This window comes from Barbus barbus, assembly GCF_936440315.1.
Source record: "Barbus barbus genome assembly, chromosome: 29".
Classification (NCBI taxonomy): Eukaryota; Metazoa; Chordata; class Actinopteri; order Cypriniformes; family Cyprinidae; genus Barbus; species Barbus barbus.
Window position 1 is genome coordinate 6765720 of NC_136757.1, and position 15217 is coordinate 6780936.

Below are 15217 nucleotides of genomic sequence, written 5' to 3' on the forward strand. Positions count from 1 at the left end.
TTTCATTGGACTCCCTTTGGGAACATTTGGTCTTATCCTCATTTCAAAACTATTTTCATGGTCTGTATTTTTCAATTCTAAGGGGGCATTTAGACAACACCATGTTCAACTAAAAACTTTTCATGTGGCTATTCGTTTACACAACAATAGCGTCATGGGTCCTGAAAATGCAAACATTTGAAAACGGGTTTCAAAGTTTTCGAAATCAACACCGTTATCATCTCTGTGAAAACTACATGCGTATTAAATGTAAAACCCAGTTCACACTACAAGCGGCACGCAACGACAAAGCGACACGATCCAATTAATTTCAATGGAGAGTTGGACGCGAGCGACAGCGACCGTTGGCGACCAGCGACAAGACAAAGTTTAGAATCCTTCAACTTTATGCAAATGAAGAGCACCTTTCGGATAGTAAAGAAGTTCAATTTATATTTGTAATATATTTAGGCTTTTGCCTCCAAAATGTGACAAAAGTCGCTGCTTGTGTGGACACAGCTTACAGTGCCGTGAAAAGGTTTTTGCCCCCTTCCTGTTTTCTATTTTTCGCATATTGGTCAGACTTTAAAGATTCAGATCATCAAACTAATTTTAATATTACACAACGATAATACAAGTAAATACAAAACGCAGTTTTTAAAATGCTGATTTCATTTATTAAGGGAAAAAAAGCTGTTCAAATCTACCTGGCCCTATGTGACAAATTAATTGCCCACTCCTGTTAAATCATGAAAGAACTGTGATTAAGCCGTTTTCGTGGATCTGTGCTTTGACAAATTTGTTGTCTATACGTGAAACTTTTCAAAAATGCAAATCAAAAACCCATGGCTTCAACCCATTGTCGTGTAAATGTTCCCCAATAAAATGCATAAAGTTTTTAGGGGTAAAGTTAAGGTTTTGTTTAGGATTAGTGTGTAATGTTTACAGTATAAAAACGTTACATGTTTAAGGTATGTCCTCATCAATAGCTTTATTTAGCCTGTGTTAAAAAGGATAAAGAAATAAAAAGAAACACATCCTGGAGTTTATCCGAATCACATCAGGATTCGCTGTAATGACACCAGCGTGATCTCACACTTTAGACGTTAGGCTTTTATAAATCACACATTAGCGTGCAGGGTGTGGGCTGCTGGCTTCAGTTTTAGCAAGAGGAAAATGACAGGGCAGGCTTTTAGACCATTTCCCCCAACAGAATATTTTTTAAACTGGGAGGATGACGAAAATAAAAATCTTTAGATGTTTTCTGCACGAGCATGTAGCTGGCTGTAATCCAGGTCTGAACAGCTCAGGATACTTTTGACAGCAAAGTCAGTTGTGTGATGTGTGAATACAAGAGATTTTTCACAGTTGGCAACAGTAAGTTTTTGTTGAATAAGCTTTAATGTGCTGTGGCATGTCTAGTGTTTAGATGTATAGCGCAAAGACTGTCTGGGGCGATAAAACATGCAGTGTCGATATTTCTCATTTTGCTAAGAAGCAAAAATGTCTTTGACAAAGAACACAATTCATAATGTTCACCTTATGGACCATTTAGTAATTTCTCAGTGTAATGCAAATCATTTTAAGATACATATTACATTGGTTTAATCAAAAACACACTATTCCTGCGCTCTCCAACCAAACAGGCAGAGATATGATGTAAACATGCATCAATATCATGAACACATCAACACCAAAAAATGAAAACTGTACCCATGGGGTTTCCCAGTGTATAATTCTACTCTCCAAGCAATGATGTTATCTCCTCTGGCAGGACTACATTTTCCTGTGCTGAGATACGATCCTCCTCTCATGACCTGAAATGAGCCCAGAGATGCTAATGTTAAGCACATACCGATGTGCCAAAATTATGAGCTAGTGATTTATTTCCAACTGCCGCTAATACAAATAGATTGAATTGCTCATATACAACATTATAGAAAAACATCTTCATATATATATATAACCTATATTCAGAATGGTGAGAGCCTCTTCACGCAGAACACATTTAGTTGACACCAAGATAAAAAAATTAAATAAAATAAAAGTTCAATTTTCAATGTCTCGTTCTTTCTTTTTATCAAAGAAACAATAGGCTACAGTTGGCTCATAGGCTAGGCTGTGCGAATAAAGACACTGAAATATGGCTATATAGGCCTGTGGTTATTAATAATTCAATTAAAATATATTATAGTTTAAATTTATATTAAATACATTTACTTGAACTTATAAGTGCTTAAAAGTGACCAACTTAGGCTAAGTATGACTTGACTATAACCATCTTTTTAATAATTTGATTTAATAATTACTTCAGTTGTCATTGAAATATTGTTAATATTGTATTGTTGAATGTACAGAAAGGCATTCATTGTATAAAATATACTTTAATGTCATGCATTTTAAAACTTCCATTTCATTAATTGCAATTTAGTACATTTAAATATCGGTTATTAACTTTTTTTAACAGAGTGTCTATTTACACTGAGCGCAAATAGCCCGCCTCGTTGGCAGAAGCTATTTACACTAACTCCACCCACCAACGTGTGATTGGGATAGTCAAAACTGCAAAAAGACACTTATTGAATATCACTTTCAGTGGCGTAGATGGTAAGGTGCATGCCTTTTGACGCGATCGACCTGAGTTCGAACCCGCCTTCTACTAAACTTCTTTTCTCTCATTTCAAATCTCATATCGCATTGGAAAGGAAGGAAATAATCAAAAAGTTGAAAATAAAGTATCGGGTAGGGTTAGGGTAGGTGTAGAGAGGGCTTTATTGTCCCAATAAGGTGGCATCCATTTAATAATTTGAATTAAAATGATAATTTACACTCAGTACGTTATTATTGCGTTCTGTTTTATAATGTACTACAATACTGAAGTGCAGATAATTGGCATTATTTGCAATAAGTATTATAAATAGCATCTATCGCTATTTACACTTAGTGCAAATAGCCGTTGCCCTTTTTAAAATAAAACATTACATGTGCATTAGTAATATAATTATTTAAAATACTTAAAAAAAAATAATAAAAAATAATCAGTCACTGAAGTATGCTAAAGTTGCCTTTTTATTTCAGTTATTTTATATTAGTTATCTGAAAGTAGAAAATAAATAAATAAATACACAACAAGTGTTCATTCAATACAATTTGTACAAAATTAGTAAAAAGCTCTAAATGTGATTATTATTTAAATATGATAAATGAGAATATTAAAGATCCGTCTAATTTTTGGAAATTGACCAAATCAGTTTCTGGTCAAAAAACCTCTACCAAGCTACCTGATTATTTGAAATTAAATGAGAGTAAAATTAAATATAAAGAGAATATTGTAAATTATTTTAACATACATTTTATATCGGCCGGAGTAACCCACAACCATAGTAATTTAAGGGAACAAGAAAATGTGGAAGTTACTTCATGTTATACTACTCAGTTGTTCAGTTTTACTCCCATTCTAGCTACATAAGTTCATAAAGTTCTATCAAATTTGGATATTAAAAAATCAGAAGGGTCTGATATAATAGAACCTTATTTTTTAAAGATTTGGCAGATCTTATAACAGAGCCCATCACTTCTATTTTTAACTTGAGTTTAACTTCAAGTGTTATTCTTTGTGCATGGAAATCAGAACTTTTAACTTTGTTAAAAGGTGGTGACCCATCAATTTTGGATAACTATCGGCCAATTTGTAGGTTGTCTGTGTTGGCAAAAGTATTTGAATCTTTTGTTAATGATCAAGTGAAACAGCTCTTTACTGAAAATAAAGTTTTAAACAAATTTCAATCAGGCTTTAGATCAGGTCATAGTACTATTACAGCTATTACATTATTATTACTATGCTGGTTACAAATTATATTGTTAAATGCTTGGATAGTAAACAACATTGTGCAGCATTATTTGTAGATCTCTCTAAAGCATTTGACTCTGTAGATCATAAACTTTTATTGCGGAGGCTAAGTTGTATAGGTTTTAGTGAAATGGCTCTAAATTAATTCAATAATTATTTGTCAGAAATAAAGTTTATTTCAACTGAACTAAAAATGATAAAAGGTGTTCCACAGGGTTCTATTTTAGCACCAGTTGTATTTTCTATTTATATTAATGATATTGTTTGTGGGATAGCCTCAGCTAGAGTTCATTTATATGCTGACGACACAATTATTTACACATTAGCACATTCGGTGAATCAAGCCATAGAGCTCTTGCAAGAATCTTTTCAGCTACTGCAACTGTCATTGTCACACTTAAAATTGGTTTTAAACTCAAATAAAACAAAATACATGCTTTTCACTCATTGCCACACTAAAAAAAGATCATTCTATTTTATCTTTACAAGGAGAATCTATTGAAAGAGCAAATTGTTACAAATACTTGGGTATATGGTTGGATGACAAACTGGGATTTTATGTACATATTGAAAAACTTTTAATAAAGCTTAAACTAAAATTGAGTGTTCTTTTTCGCTTAAAGAAATGTTTTCCTTTTGAAGAAAGAAAGCGAATTATACAAAGTTGTTTCCTCTCAGTGTTAGATTATGGTGATGTGATCTAGGTGCATGCAGGTGAATTTTATTGTGAAATATTATGAAACTTTTTGTGCTGCCAGGACTCCCTGGAAGAAGATATTTTGCATCTCAATGGGACTATCCAGGTAAAATAAAGGATATATAAAATAATAATAATAAATTGAATGCACTTCACAAAGGCAGCTTCAGCAGGAATGCCAATGTGTAGTACTTAATCTAAACTGTGTGGTTTGAGATTTGGAATTTTAATATGTTTAACAATAAAGCTCTGATAATGACTAGAAATGGACACGTTGTTTGGTCTCTTTCATACCTCTCTTTGGTCTCATTCTACTCTCTCTGTCTGATGTGATGTAATTTTCTGTTCTGTGACCGACTTCTTACATTTGAACAAACAAGATGTAGCAGGGTGTGAACATATGCACAGATTTACACTCAGATTTAACAGACAGTAAATTGTTAATGCCAAAAGATCAACTGTCTTTTGTTAACAAAGAATTCAGACCAAAATAGAGGGAGTGGTGGCTGAACGAAGAATTTTTTTTGCTGATTCTTAACCAGTCCAACTGTAAAAACACGCAAGTGTTCTCATCTGAGATTGTAAGTATCAACAGCAGAAAAAGGTTGTGGTATGCATGTGAATGAGATGAATCAACCATTGGGACAAACATTATGATCCATTGTTTCTTTCTCACTTTTTCTTTCTCCTCCTTCATTTGTCAAAGTCAGAGGGCTAAAGGAAGTGTTTTGTCTAGTTAACAGGGTAGCCTACAGTCAATGAATGTATGTCATTCAGATACATACCTCACATGTTAGAACAGGCCCGCAGTTATACAGCACTGTATACTGAGATCTTAAACAACTCTCATACTATTCCAATTGGCTGTGATATTATTTTTAGGATTCTCTGATTAATAAAAAGTTAAGAAGAACAGCATTTATTTAAAAAATATTTTTTTGTGTGTTACAATATACAATGCTATTCAAAAGTTTGGGGTCAGTATATTTTTTCTTTCTTTTTTTAAGAAATTAATACTTTTATTCAGGAGGGATGTGTTAAATAAATAAAAAGTCATAGTAAAGACTTATATACAAACCCAATTCCGAAAAAGTTGGGACACTGTACAAATTACGAATAAAAAAGGAATGCAATAATTTACAAATCTCATAAACTTATATTTTATTCACAATAGAATATAGATAACATATCAAATGTTGAAAGTGAGACATTTTGGAATGTCATGCCAAATATTGGCTCATTTTGAATTTCATGAGAGCTACACATTCCAAAAAAGTTGGGACAGGTAGCAATAAGAGGCCGGAAAAGTTAAATGTACATATAAGGAACAGCTGGAGGACCAATTTGCAACTTATTAGGTCAATTGGCAACATGATTGGGTATAAAAAGAGCCTCTCAGAGTGGCAGTGTCTCTCAGAAGTCAAGATGGCAAGAGGATCACCAATTCCCCCAATGCTGCGGCGAAAAATAGTGGTGCAATATCAGAAAGGAGTTTCTCAGAGAAAAATTGCAAAGAGTTTGAAGTTATCATCATCTACAGTGCATAATATCATCCAAAGATTCAGAGAATCTGGAACAATCTCTGTGCATAAGGGTCAAGGCCGGAAAACCATACTGGATGCCCGTGATCTTCGGGCCCTTAGACGGCACTGCATCACATACAGGAATGCTACTGTAATGGAAATCACAACATGGGCTCAGGAATACTTCCAGAAAACATTGTCGGTGAACACAATCCACCGTGCCATTCGCCATTGCCGGCTAAAACTCTATAGGTCAAAAAAGAAGCCATATCTAAACATGATCCAGAAGCGCAGGCGTTTTCTCTGGGCCAAGGCTTATTTAAAATGGACTGTGGCAAAGTGGAAAACTGTTCTGTGGTCAGACGAATCAAAATTTGAAGTTCTTTTTGGAAAATTGGGACGCCATGTCATCTGGACTAAAGAGGACAAGACAACCCAAGTTGTTATCAGCGCTCAGTTCAGAAGCCTGCATCTCTGATGGTATGGGGTTGCATGAGTGCGTGTGGCATGGGCAGCTTACACATCTGGAAAGGCACCATCAATGCTGAAAGGTATATCCAAGTTCTAGAACAACATATGCTCCCATCCAGACGTTGTCTCTTTCAGGGAAGACCTTGCATTTTCCAACATGACAATGCCAGACCACATACTGCATCAATTACAACATCATGGCTGCGTAGAAGGAGGATCCGGGTACTGAAATGGCCAGCCTGCAGTCCAGATCTTTCACCCATAGAAAACATTTGGCGCATCATAAAGAGGAAGATGCGACAAAGAAGACCTAAGACAGTTGAGCAACTAGAAGCCTGTATTAGACAAGAATGGAACAACATTCCTATTCCTAAACTTGAGCAACTTGTCTCCTCAGTCCCCAGACGTTTAAAGACTGTTATAAAAAGAAGAGGGGATACCACACAGTGGTAAACATGGCCTTGTCCCAACTTTTTTGAGATGTGTTGATGCCATGAAATTTAAAATAAACTTATTTTTCTCTTAAAATTATACATTTTCTCAGTTTAAACATTTGATATGTCATCTATGTTGTATTCTGAATAAAATATTGAAATTTGAAACTTCCACATCATTGCATTCTGTTTTTATTCACAATTTGTACAGTGTCCCAACTTTTTTGGAATCGGGTTTGTAGTTAGAAAAGATTTCTATTTATAACAAATGCTGCTGTTTTCAACTTTGTATTCATCAAAGAATCAAAGAAAAAAGTATCCCATGTTCCAGAAAAAAAAACATGAAGCAGCACAACAGTTTCAACACTCATAAATCATCATATTAGAATGATTTCTGAAGGATCGTGTGATACTGAAGACTGGAGTAATGATGCTGAAAATTCAGTGCTGCGTCACAGAAATTAATTATATTTTAAAGTATATTAAAATAGGAAATCAATATTAGAAATTACAATAAGTTTTCACAATATTACAGTTTATTTTCTGTATTTTGTATCATATAAATACAGCCTGGACTCCCTTAAAAAACATAAAAAATCTTACTGATCCCAAACTTTTGAGCGGCAGTGTACATATATATATATATAGACAGACAGAGAGAGAGAGAGAGATGAAGAATTTGGTTCCAAAACGCTTTAAATCCATTTTGATTAATTTGAGTTAAAATGTGTTTTCTTTACCAAGAAAGTGGCAAGATGAAAACCACTTATTTCTGTTTCAAACTTTCACATATAGCATCTCTAGGTTATAATAATATTAAAAATTCAAATCCAGATTTTGATTTTCAAAGATTTGTTATAAAAACTCCCCAAAATGCAATAAATCCATTGAACCAATATAAAATTAATTTTTCATATTGAAACTGTTGAAAATACACAACAAAGTAAGTTGATCCACATATGACAGCCTCTGAACTTGGTCAATACTAATCTTATATACAGGCACTGGACTAGAAAATACATTCAATCAGTCATCACTCCCAAAATGAATATTGTTAATACTTTAAATTAATTACAACAATAAAAGAAAATTTCATCATGAACAAGAACATGAACAACAATATCACATTGCACAGAAATTCCAAAATTACATTTCCCTTACATTCAACTTCCAAACGTGCATTGATCTTTGCTATGTTACATTCATTTAGTTGACTAGTGCTATACGCTGTATTAACAAAAACATTAATGGCATTACAATTTTTCTCGATTGCTAAAACACTATAACCAGGCTTTTGAACTAAAATTTCAAAACCATAACGCCATTTTTCAAAAAGCACACCCATTTTGCACACCCAAATTTGTTTTTCCCTCTATGTATCCGTCTTGTATCCAGTGTTGTGATTCCAACAAAACATCTGCACATAAAAACAAGCAGAAGCTTTAGGATAAAGTTCAGTATTGAATGAAACTAGTTCAATAAAATAAATGTAAAAATGCCACTTATACAATACAATCAGCATTTAACAGTACTTAAAGGGTTACTCCACCCCAAAATGAAAATTTTGTCATTAATCTCTTACCCCCATGTCGTTCCAAACCCATAAAAGCTTTGTTCGTCTTAGAAACACAATTTATTTTGGATGAATACCAGGAGGCTTGTGACTGTCCCATTGACTGCCAAGTAAATAATAAAGTAAATAACACTGTCAAGGCCCAGAAAAGTATGAAAGACATATAGGCTGGTTTTAGCTGGATTTTTCAGCATTGCGAAACATTAAAAAATTTACTTTTTAATACCGACCAGATACAATACTGATTTTGGCGGAAACATATACATATATATATATTGTGACGAGTCGGCTGCCTCCCCCCTGTCCATCATCACCACCCCGTCCCGTATTCGCCGCCCTTCACCAGGCTCCCGACAGGAGTGGGTGTGTGAGAGAGGAGGGGCGCTGAAACAGCCAGGGCTGGCGGCGTGTGATGAGGCGCACCTGACGTGAATAGAGCCTCATCACCGCCGCCGTTTAAACGCCGAACGCGCCTCTCCTCGGGAGACCGGTCTCTCCCCCGTGCATGCACGCTGGTGTCCTCGTGGGTCCAGGAAGGGAGCGTCGAGGAGGACTGCCGCACCCGTTAGGCGGCTGACGGGCCAGGATGCCGGGCCGCCGAATCCCCCAGAAGCGCCGGGGTTTCCGAAGATGGACGAAGCCGCGCAAGAGACGCCGCCGCCACTCGCTCCCGGCCCCGAGAGGGGAGCGCGTGCGGCCACCGGACTCCGCCCCTTCCCTGGACCCTTCCCTCCTGAACACTGCCCTCCTGCACAGCCCCGCAGCACGACGAGGACACCAGATCCCTGTTTATTTTGGACACTTTTCCCCCTTTGGACACTTTATTTTAATGTTTTGTTTAATAAAAAACCTCTCCGAGGCTTGACGCCACGCCCACTGTGTCTGTCATTGGCTCCTCCCGCCACAGTGGTGGAGAATGCGGGCAGGCGGAGCCTAGACAGCGCAGTTGGGCAACATCTGATGACGTCATCCCCTCTCACTCGCAAGAAGCCGTAGAGCCCGTACGGGGACGGAGGAAGGACGGGGACAGCCTCCCAGCCACCAATGGGGTAAGTGACATTCTGTCTATTTGTCATTACCCCGTGGTTGGTTGAGGCTGTCAACTAAAACCCGCTTTCTCTGTCCCGGTTCCGGCGCGGTGCGAGAGGGAGAGTTGCCCGGAGAGGAATCCCTGCCCCGCCCACTCCGACCGCTGGAGCCTGGTTGAGGAAGGTAGCACTCCTGCGTGGGCGGCGACCCTAGGACGGGGATGTCGCTTGGGGGGGGGGGGATGTGACGAGTCGGCTGCCTCCCCCCTGTCCATCATCACCACCCCGTCCCGTATTCGCCGCCCTTCACCAGGCTCCCGACAGGAGTGGGTGTGTGAGAGAGGAGGGGCGCTGAAACAGCCAGGGCTGGCGGCGTGTGATGAGGCGCACCTGACGTGAATAGAGCCTCATCACCGCCGCCGTTTAAACGCCGAGCGCGCCTCTCCTCGGGAGACCGGTCTCTCCCCCGTGCATGCACGCTGGTGTCCTCGTGGGTCCAGGAAGGGAGCGTCGAGGAGGACTGCCGCACCCGTTAGGCGGCTGACGGGCCAGGATGCCGGGCCGCCGAATCCCCCAGAAGCGCCGGGATTTCCGAAGATGGACGAAGCCGCGCAAGAGACGCCGCCGCCACTCGCTCCCGGCCCCGAGAGGGGAGCGCGTGCGGCCACCGGACTCCGCCCCTTCCCTGGACCCTTCCCTCCTGAACACTGCCCTCCTGCACAGCCCCGCAGCACGACGAGGACACCAGATCCCTGTTTATTTTGGACACTTTTCCCCCTTTGGACACTTTATTTTAATGTTTTGTTTAATAAAAACCTCTCCGAGGCTTGACGCCACGCCCACTGTGTCTGTCGTTGGCTCCTCCCGCCACAATATATATTTTTTTACAATTAAATGTATCTGAAGGTATATTTTTGGTCATATGGGGTATTTTAGGATCGTTCAAGGGCCATGCCTGTTTGTATTGTCTATCAGAGGCATATTTAGTATCAAATATATGTTCTCTGCATAAACAATTTTCCAAAACCTATGAACCTCAGAGTTGATTCAAATCTGAAACCAACACGACCCCAACAGAAACAACAAAAGACCTACTGAAAAAAAAACAAAAAAAAAAACAATAAAACCATCACAGAAACTTTTAATGGTTTCCACTACAAATACCAGTACAAACATTGCAAACCATCAACTTTTAACCATTAAAAAATTGTGTTTTGGGACATATTCCATTAGGATTTATTGGTTTTAACAATTAAGCCACCCATAGAAGGCAACCAATTACCAGTAGAGACCAATAGGGTCCATTACAGTTTCCAGTAAAAACAATACAAATCCCATTATAACCAGTAAAACCATTAAACATTTTGTAATGGTATCTATTTTTTTCCAGCAGGATCAGAGAATATATCTTAAATATTAAGTGCGTTTTTCATTCTCAACTGAAGTTATGTCTACAGCAATCAATAAATAAATCAATCAATCAAATGTTTGTCTTTCACTAGCATAGCCTAACAACTAGTTTTGAAAAAGCTATCATGCTAAAGTGCTAGCACCGCATTAAATCATGTTAGCTATGTGTTAAAATGCCAGAAACATTCTAGCAATATGTTAAATCATGATAAAACATGTTAGCAACGTTGAAACATGCTAGAAATGCATGCTATCATGCATGTTATAAATATGTCAGCAATGTTAAACAACCTGTTAAAACATGATAGCAATGTTTTGTGCTAGCAACATGCTAAAACGTGTCTGTTCATACATCTGTCTATCTATCTATCTAGTCTACAAACTTTAGTTTTAATTTAAATATGCAAATATGTATAAAATGAATGTGCAGTGTTACAACCTTTAAAAATGGTTTTACTAAAAAAAAAAAAAAAAGATTAATATAGTTTTTGCTGCACTAATCATAATTTACCCATGGTATTTGTAGTCAAATTTATACAAACGGCAATCAAGCTGCCAAAATACATGGTCAATTAAAGGGAAATACACAACACACATCCAGGAGTCATGACCCTGATCCATATGTCAGCAGGAAGGTGATGCAGTATTTCCTCTTAATATGACTTACACAGCTCCACCCCCTGACCGTTTAACACAGCACCTCCTCTAGACCTGACCTTGGCCCTCCTCGCCGTCTCTCACACCTTCTGGCACCTCCCATCCTGTGTCTCACAGAGCAGAAGGTTGTAAATGAGCACAATCATCAAATGACAAGATGTTTTAAATCAAGGATAAGGATATTCAATTACTCCACCCAGTTCTCTGTGGCCTATGATGCTGTGCCCATAGATTAGATTACTAGCCACTGTCTCTCTCCCAGCCTCCTCCAGCGCAGGTCCACAAAGACTATTAGATAATGTGGGTCTTGTCTACCTGTATAGATGTGTTCTCTGGAAATGTGGCGCTCTTTGAAGTGGTGGCCCATGCAGAGCCACTTACCTGATTAAATCTAGTTCAGAAATAGCATGCACTTCCACCAAGAATACAGAGAAAGACAAGAATGGAAAACAAGGGAAAAGAGAACAAACAATGCAAATAAAGATGTGCACACTTGCTATTCAGTGGAGCTTAATGTAAGTGGACCACTAATAAATAATTATTAATGCAAGTGGACCAATAATAAATAAATAACTAATAAAAAGTGCCCCATTTAAATGCAACTAACCTCATGCTATTTGTGCTACTATCATGACTTCAAATTACCCAGCTTGATTCGAAACCCTTAGCAACCCAATATATATATATATATATATATTAAAGGCCAAAAATATATTTAAAATGTTATGAAATATATTTATCAAATTGAAAATGACATTCAAATGCTAAAATATATTATTTAATACTTAAAGGGGAAAGAAAGTATATTCCAATCACAAAAACATGGCAACATATGTTTTCCAGTGACAAATAAAAAGCTATTCCTAAATTGCCTATGACTAGGACTTGTTTTCGAAAATATATCTTGGGTTATGTATAACTTTAAGTTTTATTCTTACACTAATAAAAAATAAAAAATATCCGCTGCTTGACCAAGCAAACATCTTGTTTAAAGGATACACAACAGGATATTTGCATTGCCAACTATGCCAAAGCCCAAACCATTCATTCATGTGTTTGAGAAAGTGTTTTTTTTTTTTTTTTTTTTTTTTTGCAGTATATTTTCTGAGGGCAACAGAACTGAGGAAGTTGATTTTTGGGAACTTTCATTACTTTTCCAAATAAATCTCATTCAACCCAAACGGATCCAGATTTTCCCTTTGTGGTGTCTTTCTATATTTGCTTCTGGCTTCCTGAAAAAAGATCAGAAACGGAAGGAATAAGGTTTAGCTTTAACCATTGCTCTTATGTAAAATACAGCTGTCTCTTCACATTTGTACCTTATATCTAGCTGATATTTGACTCTGAAATCAATATAATACATTTTGACTCAGTCTGACATGTAATTTGTAAAAGTAACCACAGATGAGAACTTCTATCTATCTATCTATCTATCTATCTATCTATCTATCTATCTATCTATCTATCTATCTATCTATCTATCTATCTATCTATCTATCTATCTATCTATCTATCCACAGATACAGCTAAAAAAAATAGGCTTTAAACTAAATTCAAATACTGAACAAATCCCCTCTCCTCTGGTTAGACTTCAGCTGGAGCTGATATCAGTTCCAGGCTTTGCAAGAGATTATACCACATCAAAGTCTGAGATATTCCTTTATTCACACGCCACACACACAACCTCACACATCAAAACATAGCGCAACCCTTCTAGTTCTCGTCTTATTGCACCTAAAGGTCACACATTTCTCTCTTCTCTCTCTCTCTCTTCTTTTACGAGAAGCTTTTGGCAAACACAGGCCTCTTAGAGTGATTGTTTAAATTCTCCCAGAATCATGCACTGACTTGAATCCGGCATTTGGCCATGTTTCTGCTCGAGCACTGCCTGTGCCATCTGCAATGAATCAGTCAAACTGCTGTAGTGCATTAGGCTGCATTTTCCATGGCAGCGTTTGCAGCCATATGCATCGGCACAGAGGTTTTTTTTGTTTTTTTCTAATGAATGAGGTCTGGATTCTGTCTTTTCCCATGACCCAGCTTGAATGGCATTAGTTAAAGGTTGTTCATTGGAGATGTATTATCTGCCTGTTAAGGAGTTTTGAACACTGCTGTTAACATAAGAGGTAGCTAACTTCCCTTCCTGAACAGTTAGGCTGCAATACACACATACGTAGTGAACACACAAAAAGATATTCACATCGATAATCGCACTTTCCTGCGCTGTGCTGCATGGCGTCAGCTGCAATAAGCTCCAGATGGAAGCTGGCCCTCCTCCAGACAAGACCTTGGATGTGGTGAAGAAACACACGTGTTCACACACATAATCACAGACGAGAACGAGGTATAAAACAACAAAGCCAAAGACTTGAAATTAATTATTTAGAAATCTATAATCAATATGGCAGAAAAGGCAGTAAGAAAACTACGAGAGAGAAGGAGGAACATACTCTTCAGCTCAATAATTTCTAAAGTGATTCCTGCCACTATGTCAATATACAGGTCCAGTGTCCAAATATCATTAATCTAACTCAACAAATTAAGCAGAAGCAGCAAATGTGCCGGACAACTGCATTCAATTTGTGCCTTCATCTTCCTCTTTTCCACTGGACAAGAACAGAAGAATAAAAAAGGACAGAAAATTGTCTTTATCAAACAATCTCATGAGGTCTCTAAACCTCATAAGACCTAAAATGATTAGATACACACACCTCAGCCAACATACAAAGAAAATTCTAGGCCTTCGTATAGACACAACACCCACTATGTAATTTTAAAGTGCAATTTATAACCAGTAAAGTGGGCTGTCTTGGAATTTTTAGAGTTTATGTGTTCAAATAAACGCTGTCTTGGGTGGAACCGTTTAGATAAAGATGACCAGGATGTATTTTGCAAAGCCAGCGCAGTATTTTACCAATAACAAACTACTACTAAATGAATATGTGTGGTCATGACGTCTACCTGGTGTTTGTGGTAAAACCTCTTCTGAATGCAGCCTGTGGGTTTGATAAACAGGCTGCACAGAGATGATATTTTAAGACATTTACTTATGCTTTTGCACTTTATTAGCCATTATATATAGCAGCTTGTGAAACTGAGGATTCAGATTAATGTTCTACATGTAAAAGAGCAGATTAGATTCATCTGAAGGATGCACACATCAGTTTATGCAATATGAATTATTTTGTGTATTTGTGTCTTACCTGTGAGCTGTGCTTGCCAGAATCTTTGCTGTCCAATTTCTGCAAAACCAATCAGGAGATCAGCCAACAGCATGCTCATTCAACTAGGATCTATGGATTATGGAATTACCAGACTAAAGGCCCATCCGGAGTCTATGTACTACGCACACACATACACACACACACACACACACACACATACATACACACACACACACACACACATTTACTTAGCTAACTAAACTGATTGATTATTGATTATACACCGCTAGTTATAAATACTATAACTTAATTCTAACCCTATCAGAAATATTTTTACACTTTAAATATATAAAGATGACAAATGAAAACTCTTCTGTTGACACCACACTGTTTCGCAATAAAACATACCACAATTCGGCTGCAAGGGCCAC